The 19,158-nt window shown below is 48.8% G+C and overlaps 1 pseudogene; it reads left to right on the forward strand.

The window, feature by feature from the left end:
* Positions 1 to 83: 83 nt before the first annotated feature.
* On the forward strand, positions 84 to 18,219 carry LOC143390084 (interleukin-5 receptor subunit alpha-like; annotated as a pseudogene).
* Positions 18,220 to 19,158: the final 939 nt, after the last annotated feature.

Raw genomic sequence — 19,158 nt, forward strand, 5'->3', positions numbered from 1 at the left:
TTCTGTTGACTCTAGCGGTAAGTTGGGCGAGACTCTGAAGCCCCCTGATCTGTTCCCTGTTAGCTGTAAGCGAAAGCCTCCAAATGTTGCTGCCGCCAAGGGCATTTCAAGGACGCTATGAGAGTAGGTAGATTGCCCACTGGGTTAGCTTCAGGGTGACCAGCCTCAGTTCTGGGTGATCCTGTGATGTAGTTTACCACTAGCACAAATATTATCATAACCTCAAAGTCACTGCATTTACCCCCATACCTCCTAGGTGCTGCCCTAGGAGCTGATACATTGAGTCGCCTCCTCTGGACCTTTAGGAAACTCACGAGCGTTCCACTGTAGGTATGGCTCTTGGATCGAGGAGTATCAGGAATAGAGCAAAGACCCGACCAGCAGAAATACCGCCTGCTGGGTCCCAAGGTCATCCATCAGCAGCAAGGGGCATGGCTGGCTGGCGGTCCACGTTAACAGCACCAGCAGGACATCTGCCATCAGACCCTTTGATCAGCTGTTTGGGGTGCAAGGCATCGGTAAGACAGACTCTGCCCAGAGTGGCCCACATCACTGCATGGCAGGGTCTCAGCGCTGCAGGGGTGGGACTATGTTTGTGCTGCTGACAGTGGCAGGTGGCTCAGTGGGAACACTGCTGCAGATTTGGGTTGCATGACTTTTGTGCTATGGGGACTGGCCCTGGATGTTGCAGGATGTCTGACCACATTCCCAGACACTGCTCAGGAGATGCTGTCAATACCCCTGTTGGAGATGAGGATCAGGCCCTAGTTTTCCTGGTGTTAAAGAGGAAACACCCCCAAGCTTAGAAAATGAGTTTTATTTAAGAAAGAGACAGGCACAGCTGAAGAGAAGGGACCCCAGAGCTGGGAGTCCAGGGAACTGGGCGTGTCTTGCTCTTTGACAGACCCCAGAACCCCCACTACCATCTCGGGCTCCTCCATGTAGGTGCCCAAGGGCAGGCGGGGACAGGAGCACAGGAGGAGTCCTGAGCTATCTATCCACTGAGCAGCAGTAGTGGGAGCCCAGAGTTTAGCTATTAGCAACCCATCATTGTCTTTCTTTTTAGAACCCGGAATTGAACCCAGGGGTGCTTAATCACTGAGCCACCTCCCCAGCCCTTTTTATTTTTTATTGTGAGACAGGGTCTTGGTAAGTGGCTTAGGACCACCTCACCAGGTTGCTGAGGCTGGGTTTGAACTTGAGATCCTCCTGCCTCACCCTCCCCAGCTGCTGGGATGACAGGCGTGCACCACACTGCTCACTTTCTGGGTAGAAAAATGGCCCCCAATTATAGGAGGAATTCATGCGTATGTAGGTGACACTGGGAGATGACTTAAGCATGAGAGACTGTAACAGAACGTATCAGTTTGGGCATTCAGGAGACAGGTTGTGAGAAGAGAAGGTCTGGGGATGGCGTTCTACTATAGTGTCACTGGGAAAGGATTTATTTGGGGGAGAAGGATTCATGTTTTGGCTCCTTCCCAAAGAATGTCATTTTTTATGCTTGATGGATGGTTCCTTCCCAGGGACTCTCCTGTCACTAGGAAAGGATGTGTTGGGAAAGGATCAATGATATCAATGGGTCACCTTCTTCCTCCTTCCCTCTCCCCAGGCCACACTGTGTGGGGGTTGTCATTTCCATATCTTTCATTTGGAACTCTACCTGGCATAAATGTTCCATAAAGACACAGACTTGTTATTCACAGGGCAGGATTTGGTTGTGAGACACCTGCCATCAAACGGGAGCCTAAATCCGGCCCCAGAATCGGACCCTTTGCTATTCCCTTCAATGGTACATTTCTTGTGCAACCCCCCAAACGTCCCTTTTATGAAAATAGGCAATAAAAGATTCCGACAGAGACCTAAAAAGCAAACGATAATGGGAAAATGGTTCTGAGCTGGTGCAGGCGGCAGGAATTTATTTTATGACCAAGTCCTGGGATTGCTAAAAGAATGAAGCAGTTTCTTGGTTGAGAACGTTCTGCTTTAGGGAAGGGCTGACTTTGAAGCCATCAGATCCCATTCTGAGTGTGTCTCTATGATCTGTTCATTGTGAGATCTCAGTCCTAGAATCTAGGACAAGGACGTGCATGTGGAAGTACTTTATTTCCAGGGACCTTACAATGGAGTCATGCCCTGAGCCAGGGCATTGGTGGGGGGAATTCATCCATGTAATTCTTTTTTTTTTTTTTTTTGGTACTGGGGACTGAACTGAGGTGCACTTGACCACTGAGTCTCATCCCCAGCCCTTTGTTGTATTTTATTTAGAGATGGTTCTTGCTGAGTTGCTTAGGGCCTCGCTTTTGCTGAAGCTACCTTTGAACTTGTGATCCTCCTGCCTCAGCCTCCCAAGCTGTTGGGATCACAGGCATCCAGCCATCCAAGCAATTCTGTCAGTCGCAATCTCTTCAGTTTACAAGAAGGGTCTCTTTTTCACACCACTACAATGCAGGAGTCCTAAGGAAGTCACAATCTTCCTGTGGCTTGAGATGAGCTGATTCAGATCTAATGATAAAGCCGGGTGCAGTGGTACATGCCTGTCATCCTAGCAGCTCGGGAGGCTGAGGCAGGAGGATCACAAGTTCAAAGCCAGCCTCAGCAAAAGCAAGGCGCTAAGTAACTCAGTGAGACCCTGTCTCTAAATAAAACACAAAATAGGGCTGGGGAGGTGGCTCAGGGCTCAGTGGTCGAGTGCCCCTGAGTTCAGTCCCCACAAAAAAAGAAAGATCTACTGGTAAATCTTGAATGCCTGGAAAGGTGTGGGTGGATTGGAGTCAATTGGCCCTGATCACCAACTCATGTCACTGACCTCTCCTTCTCTAACCAGCTCGAGAGAATCCGCCAACCAATGTCACAGCCCAGATCCAGGTCTCTCCATCCGATGGGACAAACCCATTTCCGCCTTTCCACAGCACTGCTTTGATTATGAAGTGAAGATACACAACACAAAGAAGAATTATTTGCAGGTAATTCCTCAGAGGGTCCCAGAAGTCCATGACAAATATTCATTGTATAAACATTGAACAATTTTTTTTTTCTCCATTGGCTGCTCTGGTTATAGCTGGATATGAACAAGGTCAAATACATCTACCCAGGTGTTATGGAAATCAACCAAACCTTACAAGCCTTTTGTTCTTCTTATGGATGAAAATAATCCCCGGGGTCAGATGAAACCTCGTGGGTACTGGTGTAGGGAAAATGTAAAATGTCATGGCTCGGTTGAAAGCAGAAACGTCTGTTCCAAGACCTAGAGCCATGGTTTTGGCTGTGTTAGATCCCATCTCAGCCCAAAGCTACAGGCAGCCCAGGTGCCATCGATGGATGACAACACACCCAAGATGTGGTGTGTACATACAGTGGAAGGTGTCACTCAGCCTGGGTTTATTTACTTGTTAATTTTTATTTTTGGGGGGGCACTAGGGATTGAACCCAGGGTGCTTAACAACTGAGCCATATCCCCAGCCCTTTTTCATATTTTATTTAGAGGCAAAGTCTCACCAAGTTGCTTAGGGTCTTGCTAAGTTGCTGAGGCTGGTCTTGAACTTGGTATCCTCCGGCCTCAGCATCCTGAGCACTCAAGTTCTCAGAACAAACCAGAGCTATTGCTCATGATTCAACCTGAGCTTGTGCACGGAGATACATCCCAGCCCAGAGGGCCAGTTTTGCAAGATGAGAAGCATGGGAAGATGGACTGTATTTAAAACCGCTGATCTGTACACTTAAAAATGCAGCAGATGGTCAATTTTATATTGAATGTATCTTACCGCAGTTTTAAAAAACACATACGGGGTACAATGGCATGTGCCTGTCATTCTGGCGACTTGGGAGGCTGAGGCAGGAGGATCGCAACTTCGAGGCCAGCCTAGGCAATGTAAGTTGATCCCATCTCAGAAAAATAATAAAACAAAAATGAAAACCTCCCACCTCATTAAACTGCCAACATTTCTTGAGGATAGATTACGTGTCAAGCTTTGTAATTTTATCTTATCCTCACAATAACTCTTGGGTAATTACCATTCTTTTTGGAGTGGCAAGACCTGGAAAAAGACAGTCTTGCTCACAGTCACAGAGCTAGAGCAAAACACAGGGGTGGCAGGCTTCCAACACGTGTCTCACTGATAACAGAAAAAGTAAATGCAGAGCAATGAGATTTCATCAATATATTTTTTGTGGGGTACCAGGGATTGAACTGAGGCGCACTCGACCACTGAGGCACCTCCCCAGTCCTATTTTGCATTTTATTTAGAGACAGGGTCTCACTGAGTTGTTAGCACCTCGCTTTTGCTGAGCCTGTCCTGCCTTTTTTTGGTAAATGGTGAGAGGCTTTGCAGGCCATTCATTTTTCTATCAAAATTACTCAGAATTAAAGTGGCCACAGTGTCAACAAATGGGTAAGACTGCTTCCCATACGGCTTTATCTGTGGACACGAAAATTTCCATTTCACGTGGTTTTCATGTATCATGAAACAAGACTCTTCTTTGGAGATTTTCCAGCCACTGAAAAATACCTAAGCCGCTGAGTGAGGTGGTGCACACCTGTAAGCCCAGGGGTTTGGGAGCCCAAAGCTAGAGAATGGAAAGTTCAAGTCTCTGCAAATTAGCAAGACCCTAAAGCAACTTAGGAAGACCCTGTCTCAACATTAAAAATTTTGAAAAATGCTGGGATATGGCTTGGTTGTCTATCACCTCTGGGATCCATCCACTGTACTAAACCCCCTCTCCATAGAAACCTCCAAAACGTAGCAGGTCATAGTTTGTAGGTCATTCAAAATCAGGTGGCAGATGAGTTTGCAGACACCAGAATGGGCAGCCCTTGTGACGTTGTTTAGGATTCAGGATGCAGAGGGAGAAGGCCAGGGAGCCTATTCACACTGGTAGAGGCTCCTCTGGTCTTTGCATCTGAAACATCAATTGGGCCCCTACGGGAGCTCCTGGACTTAGCATGGATGGCCAGATGTCTTTGAGTGACTTCCTGAACACTGGGTCACTTTATTTCTACAGGACCCCTCAAGCTGGTCATCGACATACCTTATGGGTTTTGAGATTCTTACAAGACTTTTTTCCCCCATTTAGATCGAAAGGATCACAACCAATGCATTTGTCTCCGTCATTGACCATCTCTCCAAGTACTCCATTCAAGTGAGGGTGGCCGTGAGTCCCGCCTGCAGGACAGCCGGGCTCTGGAGTGAGTGGACTCCACCTATCTATGTGGGTGAGTCTCTGAGAACTTGGGGTGGGGTGTCTTGGAACGGTTTTGCGTCTCTGCTGGGTCACATCTCCTATGACTCCACCGATAGTTCCATCAGAGGTGGCTTTTCCAGGAAGCCAGCCAAGCCTGGGTGTCCACCCGGTCCCCAGAGCAAGCCCTTCTCGTGAGTCCTACCTGTTGTCTTGCTTGGAAGCCTCTGTTCCTCCTTCTCTCCAAAGGCTTGAACTTTTTCAGCTAAGTGTACATCTACAAGCTGCTCAAAGAAAAAAGAGCTCAACTGCCTTACCCCAAGTACAGTGTCCTGCAAAAAAACTTAGTACCATATGATGGTCAGATTATCAGGGATGACACTGCACCTATCTTATTCAGATTCCCTTGACTTTATATGCATTCATGTGTTCAGTTCTATGCAATTTCAGCACATGTTGAACTGCAAGTGTCAATATGTATCTTTACAGAGATCCAAAGTGTATCATTAGTCAGGATACAGGACAGCGCATTTCTAGGATTCCTGATGCTGTTCCCCCATCTCCATTTTTCTTTGGTACTGAGGATGAAACTCAGGGGTGTTTAATCACTGAGCCACATTCCCAGCACTTTTTTATATTTTATCTGGGTGCACAGTTTCACCAAGTTGCTAAGTGCATCATTAAATTGCTGAGGCTGGCCTCCAACTTTCCATCCTCCTGCCTCAGCCTCCAGACTCACTGTGATTAAGGTGCATGCCCCTGGGAGAGGCTCCTCTTGCCAATTTTATAACCGCACCCAATCTCTCTGTCTCCCTCCACCTTTCCCAGCAACCACTCATCTGTTCTCCAGCTCTGTGATGTTCCCATACCTAATTCTGAATTTATAATGCAGTTCTTTTTCTTCAAAAATGACTCTGAAATTGAGTGATCTTCAGAAAATCTAGATCCCTCCCTGAGCCTTCTCTCTCATGGACAGAAGATCTGAATTTCTGGGTATTTCTTGAGCACCTGTGTTGCTCTGGTCAAATTGGCTAGTTTTTGTGGCAAGTAAAAATGACCATCTTTTCTGTTAGTGGGGTCTTTGAAAGGTCACAGACATTAGATGGTGGCTGTGCATGAAGTGCACATTCCCAGGCCCTCCCAGTTAAGAAGCAGCTGTAATGTCTCACAGGACAGCCGGGTTCTGGAGTGAGTGGACTCCACCTATCTATGTGATGAACCTGGTCGAGGGTCTACGGGAGCAGGGAGGGTGGGAATAACCCAGGAGTGCCCCACTGAATGCCGGGGTTGAACACCCAACCTCTGCACACACGTATCCTTGAACACACTGGTCTCTCTGCGGGACAACAGGAAGCAACTCCAACCTGTCTGCCTCTTGGGGTTTTGTGAAATACAGCGACCAGAGCAGGCCACAGGTATGGGAGGTTTTCCAGACACAGTGCTAAATGACTCTCTTGCATTATCTCAATTAATTCCCTGCACCAACCTGTTTTGCAAGAAAATTTAGGTCACTTGCAAGTGGCAGGAAGAAATGGGGCTCATCCCTAGGCTGGTGCAAGCACCCCATCTCTTAGACCCCTGGTGTGGGGTGTCAATATCCTACAAGGCGCCAGGTGCCGTGGAAGTGAAAGACCCGTGTAAGAGATCTTGGTGGCTAACTCCGTGGTCATGGCTGGTCATGGTGTGGCATGGCTGTTGGAAGAGTGGATTTAAGATTTCTTTTGGGGATGGCAAAAAAAAAAAATACTATGTAGATTTTTACAGATGGTGGTACATGTCTGTCATCCCTCTGGTTCAAGAGGCTGAGGCAGGAGGATCACAAGTTCAAGGCCAGCTTCAGCAATTTAGCAGCCCTAAGCAACTTAGTGAGACATTGTCTCAAATTAAGAAAAAAAATGGTGGGGGTTGCGGCTGGGGATGTGGCTCAGTGGTTAAGCACCTCGGAGTTCAATTCCTGGTTACCCCTCCACCCTGCCCCCCCAAAATCTGCTCTGTATTCCATTCACTTCACTACAGAGTGCCCTTGAGGCAGTGACCCATTAGACCCTGAGAATGGGAGTCAGACCTGAGGCCTATCAAGTAGACTTCCACGGAAGACCAGGGAAGGGGAACACTGTTTAGAGTCAGAGGAGCCTGGATCCCATAAAAATTGTGCAGTGCACAACACACATGGCCTTACGTGGTGGCCCTGACATCACTAGAGGGCTCGGAGAGCAAGCAGGAGCCTTCCAGAGGAGAGGGAACTGAAAGTGGGGTAAGAGGAACTGAGAACACACCACATCACCTGCTGCAGGGTTCTGCTGAGCCTCAGCACCCCCCTCTCCGTGCCCCCAGGTTGACCTACCTACGCTGACCCCAGTGCAAAAGGGACTTCCCTCCACCCTGCTTCATGTCCCCAGATAAAAAACTCACTGTGGGGCCTGAAAAAGAAACACACAGAAGAACCACGCCTCAGCAAGGCTTTTGAACAAGATGATTCATTTTGTCAGATGCCTGGGGTGGGGGCTTCATTTTTATTCCTCGAATTCACAAGGTTTCCATTTTTAAAGTGTTTTCTGCGACTTCCCACGGGCACCAAGCTCGGTGGCCCCGTTGATATTTCTAAGCACCTTCCTAACACCACCACGTAGGCTGTTGCAGACAGACAGACAGATGTGAGCTCCTTCCCCAGCCCTCTTAGATTTTATTTTGAATGCTGCCCAAGGAATTTCAAAGCACCATGCTAGAGACCAAGAGCAAGGTGGTGGCTAAGAATCCACTTAGGATTTGGGAAGGGGTGCGATGTGAAGCTGTCATCCCAGTTGACCAGAGCGTGGGCCATCTAGGTGTTAGCCAGGGCTCTGACCATGTCCAGATCTCCCACCGAAGTTAGAAGGGACCAAAGATAATACGGTGAAGCAGGTACTCAGAGGCTGCCTAGGTACAGTGTTCAGGAGGATTCTGAGGATGAATGTTGATCCGAGGGCATGGAGATCATTAGAGAGGACCGAGTGGGGACTCAGCCCGTCCAACCTAACCCCTCTTGGCCTGTGTCCTCAGCTGTGACTCAGAGTCCCTTCCCCCTGTCACCAATCCTGTTTCTCCGCCCCCGCATCACCCCTCCTTGAATCTGCTGAGCGGCGAAGGGGATCCGGACGGAGGGTTCATTTTAAGCTGGTTTTGAATTTGTCCCTCACTGGCCACTTTAGGGCCCTCTTGCCATTACGTCCTGGTCCTAGGCAACGGCTGGCTAGTGCAGATCTCAGCTCATTACGAGTCCCTGCCCCCTGCACCCCACCCCCAGGTGTTCCTCTTGGATGGGTAGCATCTCACCCATTTCACCGACAGCCACCCCTTTCATGAAGACGAGGTGAGACCATCTCAGCCCCAGGGGCGTTTTCACGTTGTCCTGGGGTCACCTGCTTTCACTTTTCCAGCAGTGTCTTGTCACTGTGTCGATTCAGAGGTCCCCAGGTCTTATGGCAGATGTTGAGTTTGTAGAATTTGGGGGGAAAGGCCAGGAGGAGGCCAAGAGGGGCCCTCCTGCCCTGGGTCCCTTCGGCTTCCCCTCTCCTGTTGGCACCACAGTGTGACAACTGCAGAGGCAAGGGCTGGTGCAGATCAGCAGGCGGGGGGTCGAGGACGGCAGCTCCAGGACCTGGGTGCCAGGCACAGTAAAGCCGAGGAGATGTATTTCATGGCCTCACGGGGGACTCTGGGTTCTGCAAGTGGGGGATGTTGGCTGGGCTGGGTCTGGTGAGGCCACTTCCTTTCCCCAGGCTCCTGTGGTTTCCAGGCTGGGTAGACCCCCACATGGCAGCCCCACCATTTGTTCACTACAGTGTGTGTGGGGGGCTACCTGTGATTTTTTTATTTTTTATTTTTTGGTACTAAGGATGGAACCCAGGGGTGCTTAACCACGGAGCCCCCTCCCCAGCCCTTTATTATATTTTATTTAGATACAGGGATCTTGCTGAGTTGCTTGGGGCCTCACTAAGTTGCTGAGGCTGGCTCTGAACTCGGGATCCTCCCAGCTCTTGATCTGCTCAGCCTCCGTCCTGCCAAGCAGCAGGGCCAAGTTCCTGGACCTCTTCCGGCTCCTCTGACCCACCTGTTCCTATCCAGTTCTCCTCCACGTTCATTTGAATGCAGATCCCTGCAGGATAAGACCATCCTCGCCTCCCGTCCGCTGTGCATTTTTGTTGAGGATTCTGACAACACTCCGATTTAGGTCATGCTCCAAGGATTTGCCTTGAGGCTTGAATGCTGCCTGGGCATTGAGCATCTACTACGTGGGTTCCGTGCCAAGCCCTTTACACACATCCACCCCCCATCTCTATTTTGCAAAGTGAGAGATAGACTGATACCCTGCTTGGCCACCTCCAAAGCAAAAGGTGAAACCTGGATGGAACCCCTGCACCCTTGCTGTCACTTTGGTTTGATGACCGCACCCCTGCAGCTGCCTTTGGGGATTGGCAGAGGCGATACATCAGATGATCCCACAGGGAAGGGAGCTGCAGGTTCAGGACCTGCAGAAGGTGTGATGCCCTCGCTGCCGCAAGGCCTTTGCCTACAGAGAAAGAAATGGCCCCAAGCCTAGCCTTCCTGGGGGGTAACTCATACAGGGGCTCTCCAGCCCTTTGTAAAGGCCCCAGGCTCCAGTCGCCATCACTTCTCCAGATTTCACTTCACCTGAGCCATTTCTCCAGGTGAACAGGACTGTGTGCCTTTTGGGGGTGGTGACCTCCACCCTCTGCTCACTCCTGTTGTCTTTTTGGGGGGCTCCAGCTGGGGCCCATGCTGCACTGGAGAGCCCAGGCACCTCGGGGTCACCTTGCGCCTTGCACTGGGAACCCAGGATCTCCTGAGAGCCACCACAGCTTCGCCCTTCCACCAAGGAAAGCTGGTTGAACCCAGCATCCCGGATGAGCACATTGAATTCTGTCCATGACTCAGCCCTCTTGGGGCCTACTGAACGTCTCTAGAACCAAGTGAGCAAGAGGGACTTGCAGGGCAAGAGGGGCTGCAGCGTCCAGTCACAAGTGGCTTCACCAGGTCCCGCACCAGCCAGGAGCAGAGCTGGCACTCACTAGTCCAACCCTGGGGACTTCCTGGCCCCTGGATGCCATCCCACCCCACATCCACCCCCAGGCCACAGTACAATAGAATTTCCACCCTTTGGATCATCTGCAAAGTTGAGATGTCAAAAATACAGGAGATCGAGGTCCCCAGAAACCAGACAGCTGGGTTCCCCAAATGCTCCAAGTTGGGGTTCCCAAATGCTCTAAGTTGGCCACGTGTGCAGAGTGTCCAGGAACCAAATGGTCAATCCCGAGGGCTGATGCCCCTCAGGACAGGCTGTGCAACTCCCTCTTTCTGGAACTCATCTTGACATCAACACAAGGCACTGCCCAGCGACTTTTTAAAAAGAAGCATCTGTGGCTGCGATTTCAGGGGAGGGAAGAGTAAAGATTCTTTAGAGAAAAGATTCAAGTTACCTGGAAATTGTGAACAGTTCTGGGACTGAACCCAGGAACGTGTGCATGAAATAGTTCTTTAAAGAAAAAAGATCTACAAGGCCAAAGACTCCAAAATTCCAAGTAAGGATGTGAGATGTAGGATAAAGAGAAACACTGGATCCTCAAGGAAACATTCAAAAGCCACTGAGATGAAGAAAACTTAGCTGCCTGTCAATCTGGGCCTGGGCCCTTGTAAATGGAGGTAAATAGGCAAATGCAGGGAAAATGGGTATGAAATTGTGCAGCTCCGTCCTGAACCCACCTCCTGTCCTGCCCTGATAGAGCCCTTTGATAAATATGGAGTGCCCAGCCCAAACCAGGGCCTCTCGTTCTTGAGACAGTGCATATTCTCCCCTCCATGTGCATCAACCTTCCTAAATGAACCTTTCTGTGCCTTTGTGTGGCTTGCACAGAAATTCTCTCCTGTCACTTATGTCGAGAACCCTGCTGGTATTGAGTTGAGCTCCTGTCTCCTCTGGGAACTTCCTGGAACCTTCTCTGCAGACATCTATTCTCTCGTGACATGTTCGAAGGGCTCTCCCAACTCTTAGGCTGCTGAAATCCTTCATCCTCATGACCAGCATAGCTATACCATTGGTGGGGCCTGCTCTCCTTATTCTCCCTCAGCAACACCATAAGACATGCCCAGTTCATTTATTTATAGTTAACTCACTTATTTATAGCCCCTGACTCTCAATTCTTTGTGCATTAGGAAATAACTGGAAATAGCAGGTGATTGACAAGTCAGATGGTGAGTGCTCTTCCTGCACTAACTGTACCTGCCAACATATTTGGTCTTTGCAAGGAAGCTGACCTGGTTGTGTTCTTGGTTATGTCCTTTCCCGGCTGCATGTGAGTAGACCCTGCTGGAATCAGGCCAGCGGCCATAACCCCCTTGCCAAACTCCCCCCAAGCACTCACGCATGGTACCTTAACGTACATGGATAACATTGTTCTTTTCTGATGGAATGAAATGAAATCAGGGGCCTCGATCTCTTTGCAAATAAGGGGAGAATCTTTGCTTATCAAAGGGATAGCTGAACTCAATAACCCGAGAGTGGTTTAACTGAAAAGATCTTTGTAATCATGCTCACAAAACAACAGTGCTATTATCAGGACTTGGCTAGTGGGTGTTACACAATGTGAGCCACATATGTGGCCGTGTGTGTGTGTGTGAGCCTGGTAATATTTACAACACTGCTTCTTCTTTCTATAGGACCCCCAACTTTCTCTCTCCGCTGAACCTAGTTGTAAACAGGCTACCTTTCTTCTGGATTGACAGACTCGGTACAGAACTCGCATCCGCGCTGACGAGTCCAGCATCTCTGGATAGACTCATTAGGGTTCTTGCCTAATGAGCAAGAGAGGGGGATGGTTTATGTTGAGGGAACAAGGTGGAAGCCGAATTCCTTTTTTCAGACAAGAAGAGTGGGACAAGGAGTGAGACAGTATTGGAGGTGACACTGTGAATTCACCCCAGTTGCTCTTTAGCTATGAGCAAGTGTGGTCAAGCTTGGGGTCACTGGGGCGCTTCATCTGCAGAAATGAATCCTACCACTGATGAGCATGGGTGAGATTTGGAAAAATAAAAGGTCGAGCCTCTCCGAGGGTGTTCTCCCTAATTTTAAAAACCAAGGCTAATGCACACAGAACATTTCAAAATGAAAGCTTTTTTTTTTCCCCAACAGGATGGCTATCTTTTTTTATTTGTTCTAAGTAGTTACACTTGACAGTAGAATGCATTTTGACACATTGTATACAAATGGAGCATAACTTCTCATTCCTCTGGCTGTACATGGTGCAGAGTTCTACAAGTCTGTGATCATGTGTATGTAGGGTAATGATGTCTGTCTCATCCCACCATCCTTCCCATCCCCACCGCCCGACCCCTCCCCTGACTCCCCTCTACAAAATCCAATCTTCCTTTACTCTTTCTTACCCTATTTTATTTTATTTTTTTTGATGCAAACTTGGGTTGGGCTGTTCTCAGCTTTGCAAAAACACTCAAGTGCATTTCATCTATGGGAGGTTTTATTTTATTTATTTATTTTTTGGGAGGTATCAGGGATTGAACTTGGGGGCACTCGACTACCGAGCCACATCCCCAGCCCTATGTCATATTTTATTTAGAGACAGGGTCTCACTGAGTGTTGTTTAGCACCTCGTTTTTTGCTGAGGCTGGCTTTGAACTCACGATTCTCCTGCCTCAGCCTCCTGAGCTGCTGGGATGAGAGGCATGTGCCACCAAACCTGGTTTATAGGCACTTTTTGATCTACACATGGAACTGTGCATCCTGCAGGGTCAGGAGGAAAGGCCTGGGAGAAGACTTAAATTAAAAGATAAGATAAAAGATAAGGTAATAGTTGCAAATATCCAGGGGTCACGGGATGAGCAGAGAGGGCCAGCTGAAATTACAAAGAGGGAGAAGGAACATTTGGGTAGCAGAACCCACAGTTGTGTTTCAAGGAGGACTCGACCTTTGACAGACTGAAATCCAGAAAGGAGGTTACGAAGACTTGACTTGGGAGAAAAATATTCAAGAATCCTTTGGCTTTGGCTTTGAAGACATCACCAGGGATTGGTTTGGGCAAATGAGGCAGCCCAAATCCTTTAGTCTAGGAACTCGGGCTGGAAGAGGAAGGAAGAGGCATGATAGGTTTGAGGAGGTGGCCAAGCCAAACCACGGCTTCTTCAAGACAGGACCTCTGTGAATATCCGAAAGCAGAAGGTAAGAGATCGGCGCTTTGGGGAAGTACAAGAGGAACCTCAATCGGAGTCCCCAGAAACCCTCAAAGCAAGAGATGAGGTGGCGAGGAGTCACGGGCGCCCAATCTAAAGACACTTCTCTCTCTTGGTCCTTGATTTTTTTTTCTTTTTTGTTTTTCTTTCTGGTTTTAAGTCATCTGGGGTTTTGGGAAGTCTTAGTCTATTTACACAGCCTGGAACTCTCCGCCTGTATATGCATTTCACATTTTATAGACCAAGTCAAGGGCAAACTGAGGATTGGAGGCTTCTTCTCCCCGGGCACTCAGAACCCCACCACACCTGGGCTCAGGTGTCCCAATATCCTGTGTTGTTATTGACCTCCTGCAGTTTTTTCCACCTTTTCTCTTCACCACTGTGTCCCAGGACCTTGGACAGTGCCCCAGACATCTAAGGAGGCTCCTAAATCCTTGTTAAATGGATGGATGATGAAGGAGAGGTCGTTGCCACAGAAAGGAACCTGCTGTGTTCAGGGACCTAACTCAGGGTTCATAGAGGCATTTTAGCAACCATGCACACCCCTCTGCTGCCTTTGTTGTTTGTACTGGAAATTGAACCCAGGGCTGCTCCATGGCTGAGCTGTGCATATGCCCAGTCTTTTTTTTTCCCCTAAGACAGAATCTTGCTAAGTCACTGAGACTGCCCTCAAACTCACAATCCTCCTTCCTCAGTCCCTTAGACACAGGTGTGCACCACCCACCACATCGACTAAGGACATCGATTCTTTAAATACCACTTAGAGAATGGCCTTGGGTTTTTCTTGAACACATTCCCAGTACCTTACCAAAAAAAAAAAAAAAAAGATTCACACACCCCAAAGCTATCATTGAAACCCCCAAGTGTCTGTCCCTGGAATGTGGATTAGGAACACATTTAGATGGAGACTAAGATGCACGCCAAATGCTTACTGCACGGACCAATGGTCATTTCCGTCTGCTCTCCTATCTGTGAAGTGGGAATATGGGTAAAGGAGGCTTTGAGGGGAATCTAGATCATAAAGCACTTACAGCCGAGTCTGAGACCACTGTGTCAACTACAAATATGCTCTCTTACTCCCTCCACAAGTTCAGTTTTCGACTTTGTAAAAAATGCTTTTACAATGAGTTTGCTAATTGTGAACTAATCGTGGGCTTTTCCATCAAAAAAATCTGACTCCTCGAGTGGATGGGTTCCAGGTGCAGGCGAATGGGACTCCGCAAGTCCTTGCCGAATGAATCAATAATGCATTGCGATTAAAAGTGGCCTCACTGCTATTTCATTTCATTTCACCCTCTTGGCCACTGCAGGACTATGATCATCTCAGTCTCAGGAAGGTGAAGCCACCTGCCCAGCATTACCCACCACTTTACCACTCACACCCCAGCTTCCTGATGCCCCAAGCCTCAACCTTCCTCCTATCTACCTCTGATCCCTAACTCGGATCTTTCTCTCTTTTTCCCCTCCACCAGGAAGCGAGATGCGGAAGCCCCTGATGGAATGGCTCCTCATCCTGCTCACGGTGACCGCCTGCTTCGCTGTGTTGATCTGCCCGCTGCTCTGCAGGATGTAGGTCTTCTGTCTCTGCATCCATCAGACACAGGGTGTTAGCTATCAGGTCGAATTGATAGTATTTCTTTTTGTTTCTGGGTGACCTTTCTGAGGTCAGCAGAGACCAAATAAATAGTGAGACGCATCAGCAGGCCTCGCTCAGACGCTGGACAGAACACCTCGTGGCCCTTGGCCACTGCCCACACTCTCAGATTCCTCAATGACCTCCTCATTTCTGTGAAGCTTTTGACCTGGGTGTTCTAGCCTTCCTATTCAGTGCTAACTGGGCTTTTATTTTATTTATTTTTATTTTTTTGCTATGGGTCTTTGATAACCCACCAAGTCCCAAATTTTCAATTCTGCAATGAAATCAACACAGGTGCAATGAAACAGAGTGCTAACCATACTCATATATAGGTATTCAAATGCTCTCACCAATCACCTATTACTTTTCTCCAAGGAATGGAGCACCAAATACCTACCATTTCTATGGCATACGCCTCAACGGTGAAGTGCTTCCTTCCACCACCTGGCCCCGAGGGGCTGGTGGCTCTTAGGTCCAACACAGATCCTGGAAATGCCATGCAGACCCAGCAACTTGCAAATGGCTCCAGACCCCTCTCCATCCCTGGTAGCACTCTGTAGGATACAGTACCCTTCCGAGGCTTGATGGCATGTTCTGTCTCAGCCCTTTCATAACTCGGAAAATGAACTTCATGTGAAACAGCTTTACTGTCCTAAATGTTCTATCCAAATGGCGTCTCTGGGCTGGGGGGCAGGTGAATGGCAGTCACAGGAAGGGAAAAGCAAGCAAGCCATGTCCGGGCGTGAGCATCACAGGGAACATGCTAGATATGAAGGACACAGTGTCAGGACCCAGCCTAGCGACATGCACCCATGTCCCCTCTCCTCTGGAAGTCTGGATCGGCAAATTTTTGGTATTTTTTCATACTAGGGATTGAACCCAGGGACACTTAACCCATGAGCCCCCTCCCCAGCCCTTTGAATATTTTATTTAGAGACAGGGTCTCACTGAGGTGCTGAGGGCCTGACTTTGGTGGAGGCTGGCTTGGAACTCTCGATCCTCCTGCCTCAGCCTTCCGAGCTTCTGGGATCACAGGTGTTCACCACCGTGCCCGTCCTGGGTCAGCCCACCCTGGATTTTGAGTTGATCCATCATCCGGTCCTGGGACTGACGAGGTCAACTCTCAGAGTAGATATGGAGGGACAAGAGAGACACCCGTGCTCACCGGCTCCTTCCTTTATTCTGTTTTCAGATGTCACTTGTGGGCCAGGTTGTTTCCACCTGTTCCAGCCCCGAAAAGTCACATCAAAGATCTCCTGTTGACCGCTCACTGTGAGGTAAGCCTGAAGGTCTCGAGAGGCATCGTGAGCACCCAGGGTGCAGCCCCTGGGGAACCACCGCTGAGCTCTTGGCTTTCTATATGATAAGGCAGGGGTTTCCCCCAGGAGGCCAGGGGATGGTCATTGGAATGGTCTTGTTTGGCTGATTTGGGTTGGACATGTTCACTGCTGACTCACTAAGGTCCCACCCCATGATGAGCGCCCTGGCCTGCCCAGGCAAGCTCTGTACTGCTGAGCCACAACCTCAGCCCATAATCTTCAGATGGACACCTCCTTTCCCCAGGTGAAGTTATCTCGGCATCTTTGTGGTGAATCACTTTTCTATTACACGGTTGCACTCTATCTTTGACTCCATTGACCTCCCTGTCTGTTTTCAAGAGGAAGAGAGAGAAAGAGAGAGAATGGTGTGGTCTGGTGCGATCAGCCCTGTGGCCTACATTCCTAACCACAGTGCTCATGGGGCTGGCCACAGCTAAATGACACCTGGCAGGGACCCAACCTCTATCTCCAAAGGCAAAAGCCCTCTGTCCTACTCTTGGGGCCTCTGCTACAAGAACAAGGGGACCCACCAGCATTACTGGCAATGACCACCAAGAAGTGACCGGCTAGTGAGAAGGAAACCCTCTACTTTCAATTCTGCTGCTGTCCCTCTGTGTCCGCGGGGCATTTGCTCCAAGGCTCACTGTGGATTGCAGAAGCCACAGATGTTCAAATCCTTTATATAAAAGGGGGCGGTATTTGAACAGAACCTGTGCGCATCCTTTCAAGCCTAATGCCTGATCTTGTGCAACTGCTGGGTAGAAAACGGTCTCACTGCGCTCTTCAGGGAGAAATGACAAAGAAAGCCAAGTTCATACAGGTTCAGGACAGATGCAGGTTGTTTTTTAAAAATTTTTCTCAAATATTTTTGTTCTGGAGTTGGTTGGACCTGCAGATGCAGGATTCAGGGATTCTAGAGGACCGACGATGGTACCTGGCACAGAGCTCGGTTCTGGGTGCCCAACGACTGGGGACTTGGGGGATCTCTGCCACCTCACAGCCCTGGTTAAGCAAGGGCTTGCTCAGACCTCATTTAGAAACGGGAACATTCAAGAGACAGTGAAGCAAGGAGATCAGGTGCCCTTACAAGGTGAAAAAATCGGGGCACTTATTTAAGAAAATAGACAGACAGACAGACAAAATTATGGTGAGCTTTTAATTTATTGGAGTCTGCTTTCTATCTAACCAGGGAGTTGCTCCCCAAGCGAGCTCAACTGTAAACCTTTAAATTAGGGGAGGCTGTATGTGGGGTAAGAGGAGGAGGAGAGGGCCATCCACTCTTAGAAGGTTCCAGACTTTCCAATTATCTGCATAATGTTGGAGCCCAAACTGTGCATATCAAATGTCCAAATTGAGGGGAATATTGTAACGGACAGTGGAAGAAAATGAGCGATCACAAAACCAAAGAATATATATCCATATTTAAAATAGCACATTATGTTACAGAGGAAGAAAGAAATTTGCAAAACCTCCGGATGGCTGGGGTATACACTGCATGCTTAGCAAGGATGAGACCTGGGGTTCGATCCCCAGCACCAAAAATAAGGAAAACTGGGCAGCCCTATGACTTAGTCACAAAAAATGTACAGAATGCTTGATGCATATCAAACGCTTTAGGAGAGACAGAGGTGGGTGACGGGTAGGTTTTATTTTACTCTTCTTCCTACTTTGTTTCTTCAACAGTCACTCTATTTTTATTTTTTAAAATCACTTGAATCATGAAGAGTTTGGAAAGATGAGGCGTTTCTGCTCCTTTTGCAGAAAGCAGGTTCCAGTGCCACAGAGACGGAAGTCATAAGTTTCGTGGAAGGGCTTGGATGTGAGGTCTTGGAAAATTCCGTGTTCTGATGCCTTGGAGCCTTCTTGGAAGGACTTGCATCACGTTCTGGGCCATGAGAACAGGGACGGCTGCTTCTTCCGCGAAGACGTGGTCAACATTTAAGGAGCCCTCAGCAGGGCGAAAGGGGCGCACGCCTCTAATCCCAGCGGCTTGGGAGGCTGAGGCAGGAGGATCCAAGCTTGAGGCCAGCCTCCGATACTAAGATGAAGCAACTTAGCGAGACCTTGCCTCAAAAGAAAATAACAACACTCAGCTGAAAAATCTCAGAAAGAAAGCAGAGTACACCGGCCTACAGAAAATCACGAATCCGGATTCAGAGAACTGTCTTTCCCATAGCAGTCAGGAGCTGCCCATTCTTGAGGGCTTTTTTCTTGGAGTTCTAGAATCCCTTTTGCTCAAGGAGCCAGCATGTGTGGTGAGAGACAGAACCAAACAGACTGTCTCAAGCCCCAGCGGCCTGATCCAGGGACCATCCTTTGAGGCAAACTGATGTGAAAACATCACCCTGCTCTTGAAGGTAGCATTAATATTCTGGAAATATCAAGGAAGTATCTCTGTCACCTTGGCAAGCCTACTTGGCCTCTAGTCACCTTATCAATGCCCCATTCAACAGAGGCACTCACCGAGGTTCAGAGAGGCCCTTAGGCAGAAAAATGGCATAGTGAGGAGGTGAATGCCAGGTTCAGGTGACCCCAGGAAGAGCCCATGGGGTGGGGGGAGATGAGACCTGCTGTAGGGAGCAGGAAGGCCGAGCCTAGGGTTATGCTGTAGTCATTTACCAAGGGTTTGCCCCCTGCCGTCTGACCCAGGATCCCTGGAATGTGTCCAGAAAACTATTTTTAATAAACACCTTAGATCAGGAGTTGTAAGCAAGCGTCAGCTGGGCACCGTGGTGTACACCTGTCATCCCATGGACTCGGGAGGCTGAGGCAGGAGGATCGCGAGTT

The sequence above is a fragment of the Callospermophilus lateralis genome, unplaced genomic scaffold, assembly GCF_048772815.1.
Source record: "Callospermophilus lateralis isolate mCalLat2 unplaced genomic scaffold, mCalLat2.hap1 Scaffold_89, whole genome shotgun sequence".
NCBI lineage: Eukaryota > Metazoa > Chordata > Mammalia > Rodentia > Sciuridae > Callospermophilus > Callospermophilus lateralis.